Here is a 12,392-nt window from a genome sequence, read left to right as displayed (position 1 = left end):
GTGTATAAACTTCCGACCGATCTACAACAGTGAGTACGAAATTACAGTCATTGCTCACAACAACATGGCTGTAAAAAAATCGCTAAAGGGACGTCCGCTCTTCCCTTTATCGCCCTAAATAAGGCAAGGTGTATGCAGTCCATGGACCGAGCGATCGGAACATCGATCACATGTAAAATCGCTCGGCATAAAAAGTTGGTCGAAATTTCTGTAGTGTGTACCCAGTTTTAGACTTGGCCTGAGACACCCGTGGATCTTTAAGTCACAGCATATCCGGTCGGCCAGTTAGGCATCTACCAGATAAGGCTTAGACAGCTAGAGATCTGTAAAACTCCAGGGGTGTAAATGCATCAGCATACCTCATACTTGCCAGCTCTCCCGGAATGTCCGGGAGACTCCCGAAATTCGGGTCGGTCTCACGAACTCCCCGGAGAGCTGTCAAATCTCCCGCATCCTGCTACGGTCTTCCCAAAATTACACGCTTCGCGGTGAATTGTGCCATTTTGGCCCCCCCATTTCTGTCACGGGGGTGGGGTGCAAAATGACGCAATTGGCTACGCCCTCCAGTCATGCCCATCTCCTGGAAAGAACTTTGCAAAAGTAGATAAGTATGGCATACCTCCTAAAAATCTTGCTTTTTATGATACAGTCCTAGGGGTAAATGTATCAAGCTGAGAGTTTTCCGGCATGTTTGAAAAACCAATCAGATTCTAGCTATCATTTATTTAGTACATTCTACAAAATGACAGCTAGAATCTGACTGGTTGCTATAGGCAACATCTCCACTTTTCAAACCCGCCAGAAAACTCTCAGCTTGATACATTTACCCCCAGAACTTGTACTTGTGGAAAAGCACTGAATTCTGAACGCAAATTTGGGTATTGCATGTAATTTCGTAAAAGGATTGAATTCTATGTTCCGATCCATCAGTCCCAACCAGTGAACTGTGATTCGCCTCGCCCGGTTTTAAAACTCGTGTTTCTTTGTGAAGCTAAAATATTTATGCACCCTTCAGGTGCACCTTCATCATATTTTAATGATCTCGCTCTGAAAAACTACATCTTGTCTGCAAAACTCTGCCCTTAGCATGCAACGCCCTCGCTGCACCCAAATCCTCCCATTGGCTGGTGCAGCAGGTGAAGTCCCCAAAAGGAATCTTACACATCGACTCGGCAGATTTGCATGTCGTAAATTACATTGTAAATGTTCAAGTCAACATATCTCCGAGGGTTCTGCTAAAAAAAGTAACAGCAACAAAAACCTGACAAATCTGTATTTGCAGATTAATATCTTATGGAATCTAGTTTCTACTGGTCAAGTAAGGTTTCAAAACAATGTCACATTCCCTCTGTCACTGCACTTATTGTTACTGGTATCTTACATGGGGGAAGTAAAGTTTAGGGGTTATTTGTTGTTGATTCCTTTTTATATTTCGGGGATAACCGAATACGTGTTTCGATTAGAATTCTCCTGGCAGCATTGAACTCCCCCTTTCAGTGTAATCATCATCACTTATCATATTATTATCATTCATCATTTGTACACATAATAATTGTCACTGACATCAATTCCTGCCCCATTGGAGCTTACAGTCTAAATTCCCTGACACACAGACTAGGTTTAATTTTGACAGCAGCCAATTAACCTACCAGTATGTTTTTGGAGTGAGGGAGGAAACCGGAGCACCCGGAGGAAACCCACACAAACATGGGGAGAACATACAAACTCCTCACAGATAAGGCCATGGTCGGGCATCAAACTCATGACCCCAGTGCTGTGAGGCAGAAGTGCCAACTACTAATTCTTTTTTTATTCTGTTCTCCATCCTGTGATTTATTGATTACAAATGTAATAAAACAAATATATATATTTTGTTTTGTAAAAAGCCCTATATTCCGCATGTTTAATTGTATTCTTACCAACCAGTCTTATTTTCTAGGCCCTTGATGAACAGAACAGTGAAAATGGAGTATTTACAGTGCACAATTATCACACTTAGTAAACATTATATGATGGGGCTTGTGCCGTGTGTAACATGCGTGTATTCACTGACTCAGCAGCAACGTGTCTTTGGAACATATGTTATGATGTAGGCGATTATGGTCATAGTGCCGATGACAAGTGTGTTTTCTACGCCAGTCAGTGAGTTTAAACAAATACATCAGTTGAGAGGAAAATGAATGTCTCCACCTGGAGAAGTAATGACAGCAGTAGGCAGACTGTGTGTACGGTCATCTAGTAGTAGATGTGCTGAGCTCATTGTAGAGACCAATGTTTCTAGACGACAAAATGGCCATATGAACAGATCAGAAAATAAAACTCACAACTGAGTGTGGAAGATATTTCCCAGTGTTTCCTGGTAATAAATCAGATTAACCCCTCACCGATAAATAATACAAGTGCAGGGGGGCAGCATGGATATCAGACACAGGTGTCTGTTCATCTGGAAAATTATATTGGTCACAAGTGGACCCTTGGAGCCGGAGGTTACCTTTGTGGAGAAGTGGTCTGTTCCCTTATATCAGGCTTGGCTAACCTGTGGCACTCCAGGTGCCGTGAAACTACAAGTCCCAGCATACCCTTCCAGCAATAAGCTGCTATATATATTGGCAAAGCATGCTGGGGCTTGTAGTTTCACAACACCTGGAGTGCCACAGGTTAGCCAAGCCTGCCTTATATAGGACCACTCTGTTACCTGGACTAATGGACTGCCCCACACTCTGTGGCATCAGAGCCAGTGATAGGATCTGTGATCTTCATCTCTCATAACCATCTGCTGAAAAGACTCTGTACCCTCTACAGATATCTGCCTGCACTGCTGGTGGTGAGTGTGTACACACTGCCACATTTGCCCAACATCGTTCCATCGTTGATCATGATTATTAGGTAGTTTATAAAACCAAACCAACAGATGCCATGTGTTTTGATACGATAAAACATGGTTGTGGGAGTGTACACATTAATGCGATACCTGACCAAACGGTTGTTTATTATGTGACATGCACGATAGTTGCATCAGTGTGTGCCCAGCTTTAGATAAATGAGGAGATGATTTGTTTATTTGCTGACAGTCTGTATCTGTCTTCCCTGGTGCTCCCGTCCAATCTCCAATAATACGCAGGATATCAGTAGAGACAGCAGGTGCTGACTTTGTGTAATTTGTCTATCCCGCTACCTCCCCCCCCCCCCACTATCGACACACCCTTACTGTACAAGGCCTGCGCGGTTTCTATGTTCCGATCCATCAGTTCAAACTAGTGAATTGTGATTTGCTTCGCCCCGTTGTCAAAACTCATCTGTTTTTTTGTGAAGCTAAAAGTTGATAAACCCCTAAAAATGTACCTTCCCCCGTGATCACATTTGAATAATCTTGCGCCAGTTTCTCAAAAACAGCTTTGAAAAATTAATACAATGAGTCTGATTCATATATGAGCGCAACTTGCATGTAAGTTGCGTATTTAAAAAGAGTTGAGCATAGTTGTGTTCAAACCCAAGCAGATCGCAAGATACGTTTCAATTTGTATCTGGGTGTAAGTACACTCTGTCTAACTAGACCTTGCCGTATGTAGACACATAACAGACTGCGGTATACACACAAGTGTATGTACAATAAAAGTTCAAAAAACACATAAAAATTTTATTTTATCAAAATTTAAAACCGTGTAATCATTTATATATTTCCAAATGTAATTTGCTTTATATTAATTACATAAATATAGAAGATTTCAATGTGTATTCTACATAGAATGCATTAGTTTAGTCCATGTTAGTTGCATACTGTTCTGTGATAGCTAGTGGCAGTCATAGGTGTCAGCTGCATGTGGTCATACACTGCCTGCATAGTACCAAAGTATAAACTTTTCCCACGCTTTACTACGGCATAGCCAAAATTCTTTTCATAACATTAGTCTAACTGAGAACCTAACCCCTTGCCTAAAACCAATCCAAAGGCCACAACGCCTCGATCTGTCTCTAACAATAAATACAAACCTTCCCTCACACAGTCCCACTGGTGGAATTATAGAAATAGATGCAGGTTCCTTATTGGTAGAGGCGCAAAAATGTAATAGTCACCCAGGGCCTGCTAGGGTGTGAGCGCGGGTATCAACGCTTGCAGCCCAAACATAACACAAAAATAGTTTTACAGCTCCCGATGACTCTAATGTGTACAATTTATTTACCAACCTTAGTTTATCCCCATGTGTAAAATGAAATTACTGGTAATGATTTAAATAAATACTTTCAGCAATTTGTGACTAACCAAGAAAGACGTTTCATGTAAAAAGCAACGGAAGCCACCTTTTGACATTATTATAAATGAAAGGCTGCGTACTACTGAAAATAATATTCAATATGTGGAATGTTTCTATATAGCTAAATATATGCACAATGCTCTCTCACACTCTTCTGCAGCAAAGTGGGAGGGAGTTCTCTAACTGAGCAGACAGAGTGTGACTGACAGACTTACAAACTTACTCTGAATCAACCAATTCACACACTGCATTTATGCAGAGAAAGGGGTAGGGCCAGTGATGTCACAGCCTGCAGAATCATCTTTTAAAGATCCCATCAGGACAATATCATAAATATATGGGAAGGGGGTTCTGCAGAGTTTAAAGGGAGGAGGGCGGTATTTCTTTATTGGAATGTCAGGGGAAGAATGTATTCTACCTCTACAGTTCATATCTGAAAATGTCATTTTGGGGTTTGTTACCTACCAGTCGCTGATAAAAAACATTAAGCAGGTAACAAATTATAAGTAAAATGTAACAAAAATATCAAATAGAAACAAAATTTACAGTTTTGTTGGTTTATTTCTCTTATGTCATAACCTACTGACTTATTAGAACTATTGGACATCACTTATCACAATCCAGCTGCTCCTTCCTGCTGACATCACTGATAGTCACCACCAATAACAACATGATATAACGTCCACATATTCTGTCCAGCAGAAACCTCATTGTCCTCCGTAAACAATCAAACATAACGTCCATACAGTGCTGGGGGGCTCCCCCCACTGCCTGCCATCTCTGCTTGTTCGCCAGCCCAAAAAGACCCAAACAAAACCAAAAACTTCTATGCGGTGGCCCCCAGCCCCCTTCTCCTCGGTTTGCCCAGACTGTTGGGCGTGACATCATCACGTCTGACATTTTCAGTGAGGAGCGGCACAAAGAGGAGCAACAAGGCTGAAGAAAGAAGACAGAAGAGAAAGAAAAGAAAACAGAAGAGAGAAAACCATAGAAAGGTACGTAAAGGAACGGAGGGGCACAGTGTGATGAAGGGGCAGTGTGATAAAGATGGCACAGTGTGATATTTGGGAAACCGATATGGAGGTACAAAAGCATGATGGAGGGCACAATTTGATCATAAGTGGACAGTGCAATCATAAGGGGGCACAGCGTGATCATAAGGAGGCACAGTGCGATGTTGAAGGGGCACAGTGCGATGTTGAGGGGGCACAGTGCGATGTTGAGGGGGCACAGTGCGATGTTGAGGGGGCACAGTGCGATGTTGAGGGGGCACAGTGCGATGTTGAGGGGGCACAGTGCGATGTTGAAGGGGCACAGTGCGATGTTGAAGGGGCACAGTGCGATGTTGAAGGGGCACAGTGCGATATTGAAGGGGCACAGTGCGATGTTGAAGGGGCACAGTGCGATGTTGAAGGGGCACAGTGCGATGTTGAGGGGGCACAGTGCGATGTTGAAGGGGCACAGTGCGATGTTGAGGGGGCACAGTGCGATGTTGAAGGGGCACAGTGCGATGTTGAAGGGGCACAGTGCGATGTTGAAGGGGCACAGTGCGATGTTACAATTTCTATGCTCTTATGAGTTTATGGAGACATTGAGGTTGACACTGTATGAGTGTTATTGATAATATTATATATATAATGGTCATATCTGCCTCACTCTAACTGAGCTATGAAACCATCACATTTGCTTTTAAACTTTAATGTAAAAAGAAATTATTTATACACTGGCTAAAAGCGCTGCAACCTCTACTAATGCTTCCGCTATCGAAATAATATATTTCCATAATAGGGACATATGGTATACTGGGTGACAGATTTTTTCTTGGAAGTGAATCAATATTTTCCTGGACAGTAGTCTGGCAAAGATATAGATGGTGAAACTTGGTCTGAAAGTCAACAGAAAGTTCCGTCGTTGAAACGGCAAAAACTGTACCTATATTCATAGACGCGCGGATCTTCAGTTATGTAGAAGTCTGAATCAGGCCCAGAGTGTTATTATAAGATCTATTCATTACAAATACGCGTTTTGTAAAAACAACAACGCTGCAGCATCACCAAGCCATAATTTTATTTTTAAATTTTATCAGTTAAAACAATAAGCAAATCAAGAGAGTCAATTTATCTTGGTTATAATGGAAGCAAAAAAAACCAAAATCTCAGGATGGCAAAATAAGAAAAGAAAAGCAGCAAAAGAAGAGGGCATCAAAAAATAAGCTGGATCACTTTATAATTATATGAATAAATCATAGCCTACAATTGAGTACTCTCAACCAGGAGAAAAGCAACCAAGTACTTCTACAATTGAGCATTCCCAACCAGGAGAAAAGCAACCAAGTACTTCTACAATTGAGTACTGCCAACCAGGAGAAAAGCAACCAAGTACTTCTACAATTGAGCATTCCCAACCAGGAGAAAACCAACCAAGTACTTCTACAAATAGCCATAATATCACAAAAAATAACTTGGTAACAGGAGTAGAATTGAGTATAGAGGGGCAAACTGACAAGAAAAGTAGTATTTATTCTTAGGAGGCATAAAAATCATTCTTACCATCATCAAATGTGAGCTTACTATCCTATCCTTTGAACTTGAAGACCAAGCAAAGTGGCCAAAAATCACTGATCAATTAAGAATTAGTCTTACAGAATCCGGACCTTCTCAAAAGAAAAACATGTTGTATCCTATGGATTCCAATAAATGCACGTTCGGTAACACATTATGGGGCATATTCAATTAGGTTTCCGGTCCGCAGTAACGCGCGTTACCGCATAATCTACGCAATATTGCCGGTGATACGGTACCACAATAACGCAGATTTTCCTACGCAACCCTATGAGGTGCGCACGAAAATCCACGTTATTGCGGTAAAGAGGATTGACTTTGCGGGCCGTTCCGGGGCATTTCTGCAAACCGGAGACCTAATTGTATATTCTTCTATAAGCGTAAAATGGAAAATGGTGAATTAGTGTCAAGGCCTTGGCTAGTATATTCAAAGTCAAAGGACTGATGTTCTGTTTCAGTTGCAAGTTATTTTCAGATTTCAGTGATTCATTTAGTTTCGTTTCAACAGGTTACAATCATTGGCAAAATCTATCCAAGGCCCTGCATACACATGAAAGTAGTCTGAGACATATTAGGCGTTTGAAAATGATGTACAACAATTTTTTTTTTAAAAAAAAAAAGAAGACAACACTTGATGCCCAAAATTATCAGTTGTATAAACTACAAAAAAAACATTGGACAGATGAGATTACAAGACTTCTAGAAATAAAATATCTTGCTTCTCAATGCCTAGCTCTAAGGGGTTCGTCTGATAAGCTCTTCCAAAAAAAAATTATGAAAGTTTTTTGAAACGAATAGAACTCTTTAGCAAATTTGATCCTGTTATCTCGGCTCACTTTGAAAAAACCATCAGGACAGATTCAAAAATTAATTATTTGATCAAAGACATACAAAATGAAATAATTGAATTATTGGGCAAGGCAATCACAGAAATACATTGTGTCTTCGATAAAAGAAGCCAAATATTATTCTATAAACCTGGACTGGACTATTCAGAGATCGACCTTGCAGGAGTCCGCAGTACATCTAAAGTGTTTTCTACCCTCCTTCCGTGTGGACCCCCGCAATTCCCGAGGTGGTCCGCATCCCTGCCAGCGCTAGTAACACGATACGCTGAATGAACGGCTTCCACAGTAATCAGAGCTTCTAATTTGGTGTCTGAAGCACCTCCCCCATGCTTGCCTATATAAGTATGAGACCACTGAAATGAATAAGTAATTGATTAAACAAATCATTACTTTCAGAGCAGCTTTGTTTGAAAATAATGGGAATACACCCCCCCCCCCCCCCCCCCAAAAAAAAAGGGAAGGTATATTGTATAATCCATAAATACTAGGAAAAGCTAGTTCCACAAAGTATTATTTTAGGGGTGTCCACACTTATGCAACCTGGCTATTGTAGGTTTCTTATTTTCCCTTCTTTTTCATAAAATTGTCTGTCTGTTTTTCACTTGAATTTTGTTGGTTTAAGGTCACATTAAAAGGTAGAAATAGGTCTGAAATTATTTATCTTGATTTCAGGTTTTACATCACAAACACAAGCAATTTCAATAATGGTGTGTAGACACATATATATACCGGGCCCCTCTATGACGGGTAGTGGGGGCCCGGTACCATCCCCTGGGGTAAATGGTGTTTCTAGCAGCTGAGAGATTTCACACAAGTCCAGAGGTTTTGTGCAACTGGCCTCAGCCACTTGTATTCAGTAAGAAAAGAAGAGAAAACTACACAATAAACACCTTGCCATCCAGCTCTAACTAAACACTGGTCACTCCGGACTAACAAACTAAGACAAAACAAAAAGAAGTGTCATCGCAGTAACTTAAAGACAGATATCAGGCTCTCTGTCACAGTGACTCTGCAGCCCCTGTCCTCAGGCAGTGAGAGACTGATTGAGCTGCCTTACAGCCTCTTACTAGCAGCACTCAGGTGCAGCTCCTGATTACCTGCAGACTCACTGATAACTTGTAAGACGCGGTTAGCGGGCCTAAAAGATGTTGCCCGCCCTCACTCTCCATACATAACCCCAGGACCCTTTTCTGGCTTTATAATATACACTATATATCCAGAAATACTGATACTGTCAGGAAGTATTTGGTGTATGCACACAATACATGGATTGGTTTGGAATTGGAGCATTAGTCCTTGCAACTTGCGGATATATTCACACTGGAACATTGAATATGAAGTTATATTAGGTTCCATTTTAAAGGAATTCTGTTGAACTACTAATAAAAGGATTATACTCCAGTCATTTAGCTGATCATTAAAAGGTCCTTTTGTACTAAAGAAAACGCAGAAGTGATCCATAAATCTGTAATTCTAGTTAATGGTGTGAATAATTCTATAAGTAAAGCTGGTTATCGCTGCAGGGTTATTGGAAACAGAAGCGAGCGTTTAACGAGCTTATTAATAGATCTGCAATGTACGTCCGAGGCTGTAGGAAGGGGTTATAGAGTCTTGTTACAGCAAACAATGAAACATCATGTGTTACAGCTATGATGGACCCAAGGAAAACCTATTGTATGTATATGTTATATTGTAACATAAGTATCACAAACACAGGTCTACAGCTCCAGCACTTGGTGATTACAGAAGGAAACAATATCACGTATAAAGCCACGTGCAGCCAGCATTACCCCGAGGTCTGGTGCTGAATACAGTGTGAAGATAAGGATGCCATTACTGCCACTCATGTGAGTGATAGTGTGTGCTGCTATTTACCAGACCCTATAACTGAAAGTCACATTAGGCTGCAAAATGATAAGTTGTGTTTACTAGCGGAGGCGGGAGAGAGAATCGGGGAAAGGTGCGGCTCCCAAACAACGAATAGATTCATTTTTGTACATAGAAGGTCATCGTGCTGTACTGCAGCCTCCGTCCCCGCCGGGAGGGGGTGGGGTCCTTTTTAAAAATAAAAATGTAAAACAAATAACAAATCAGCAAGTGGCTCTGCTGTGCGCTGGAGTTGTAGTTTAATCCGGACCTGTGATGGTCGCCAAGCGGACATAAATTACCCTTACAAGAAAAAAAATAAAAATAGCGCATTTCAACCCAAACGCAGAGCCGTACACGTGTCTAGATGCATCCAGCTCTGCATTGGCAACACATGTGCTTTGTGAATCTGTGCAATGTATGCTACACAAATTCTACTATTCTGTACAGATTTATATTTGCTGTCCTAAACCTGGAAACACAAGCTACAAATTGCCCCAAATCACAGTTTATCGGGCGGGTGTAGGAGACATCTTACAGCCGCACTAACAGGAACCATGAAGCCGGAATTGATCTGTACCTTGACCATTTTAGCAGTCTATGTTGTAGCTCGGTGCTCAGACTCGTGTGGGCAGCATAAAATACAAAATCATACACTGACCTGACCTGACTCCTAAATATGTTACAAAATTTGCAAAAAAGTTGGGACATTTAAAGGAGTTCGAGCTTTTCCTTTGTTGCACGAAGCAAAAAAACCACAATCCAATATATGTTTTAAAAGTGTCAGAGTTAGATTTATCAAATTTCCTAAAAAGGAAATGTGGAGGTGTTGCCCATAGCAACCATTCAGACTCTAGCCATCATTTATCCTCTACATTCTAGAGAATGATAGGTAGAATATGATTGGTTACTATGGGCAATGTCTCCCCTTTTCCTCTTATGGAGGTTTAATAAACCTACCCGCAGTGTTAGATCTTGACGCAGCATTGCACCAAACGTGGCACAATTTCTGGCTGCCCAAATATCATACTTGCCAACTCTCCCGGAATGTCCGGGAGACTCCCGCATTGTGCAAGAGTCTCGCGGACTCCCGGGAGAGTGTGGCAATCTCCCGCATGTGGCAGAATTCTGCCCACTTCCTCGCCCACTACTGTCAAATGACGCGTTTGCGTCATTACGTCACGGGACGGGGCCAAATGACGCAAATTTTGTAGCCCCGCCCCCATCTCCCGGAAGCCAACTTAATAAAGTTGGCAAGTACACTAAATATTATTTCCGCACCAGAAACGATCACTTCCCCCTCTTGTGTTTCTGACCTTCCCCCATCTCACCTTGTGGACCTCAGCAAGTGTCACAGCCAATGATATTTAAATCTGCGGCAGCCTAAGGTCATTGGGTGTAGAACTGGGTGTGTATGGAGATATTCGCACAGTCGCTGGTAGAATACGCTGCACATGGAAAGAATAGCACATCACACTATGTCCCACGTTTGTAGTCAATGAAGCCTCTCGGTGTAAAACAAGCTTGTATGCTGTGCAAATGATAAGCAATACTGTATGCATACAAAATAAAACAGCACTAACCAATAATAACAACAACAACAACGTTGCCTTATAAAATACCACTGATCTTGCTCATTTGCTAAATTCTCTCCATAGTCTTCTCATAACACCCTGCTGAGCAAAGACTACTGAACTCCACAGTGTTATAACCCAAGATCCCTGGATCCTAGTACAAACTCCTAGTCATGCCACCCACCCCCCTTCACAAATCCGCACTAACACCCACCAGCACAACGACCAGCGTAGACCGCAGTCACCATTACCCAGCATGTAGTAACATTACCACTTGCTTATGGTAAATACATCCCCCACTGCAATCATTTCATTGCATAAGTAAATTGAATTCCTAGAGCTTTATTGAGCATGCACTGCCCTTTCAAACATCCTCCATTGGTGTCTCAAAACTATAACTTACACATCTATAAATTCTATCACAGAAAAAAAAAATGACAGGACGATGAATTTATACAACTTTGGAACAGAATACGAACTTACAAAATTTAGAAGATGCTATTCAAGTGCAGTACCTAACAGCAGCCAGGGTGTGCCACTGGTCACTGCTATCTTCAGAACACTTGTACGGAAAAATATAAAATAAATATACCAGCGTGGTCAGCTTGCATACATTATATCCCGTAAGACTACACTTCACATATATAGAATAGGAGCATGTACTCCAAACAACACGTTTATATTCTATCAATCATTTTTCACTTGATAATTAATTTGCTATTACCATTCATTTGTTCAACAAATGCTTATGAATATTACATTCCTAGGATTGTGATACATTTACACATCCTGTTACTTTCAGAATGTTTCTGAAACCACTTTAGTCCAATGTTAACTGCTTGGCATAAAATATTTGCTGTTTAATGATAAACAAGAAATATTTAACAGCAATGCCTATATTGGCACAAACCTTTAGCGTCTGCCTCTTCGGCAGAGCTACCATCGTACCCCTGGTACCCCAATGTCACCGGGGCCCATGGAGATAATGGGGCCTGCTGCAGGGGAACTAGCGAGCTGTGAGCCCCGGGGTTCCCTCCTCCCTGCTTTCCTGTGTCAGGGCCCACAGCTCACTAGTCCCGCCTCTGCCAACGAACACAAAGCATTCACTGTACTACTGACTGTAGGTGTGCACGCCAATCTGGAACTGGATTGGTCAGGACCCTGGACCAGTAAGAATGGGTGATGCGAAACACCCACATTTCTGCATTGGATGCTCTCTTCAGTGACAAAAGTGGGTGTCACATTATACACGGTATCACCTGACGTTAAATTGGAGGGTCTCCCACTCAG

The 12,392-nt window shown here is 41.6% G+C and overlaps 1 protein-coding gene across 3 annotated transcripts in view; it reads right to left on the bottom strand.

Moving 5' to 3' along the window:
• Window positions 1-12,392, bottom strand: part of PDE4B (phosphodiesterase 4B) — a 267,467-nt gene that overhangs the window by 55,310 nt on the left and 199,765 nt on the right. The window lies entirely within an intron of this gene.

Source organism: Mixophyes fleayi, chromosome 8 (assembly GCF_038048845.1).
Source record: "Mixophyes fleayi isolate aMixFle1 chromosome 8, aMixFle1.hap1, whole genome shotgun sequence".
Lineage (NCBI taxonomy): Eukaryota > Metazoa > Chordata > Amphibia > Anura > Limnodynastidae > Mixophyes > Mixophyes fleayi.
Note: the sequence above shows the minus strand (reverse complement) of the source record. Positions and strands in the feature narration are given on the sequence as shown.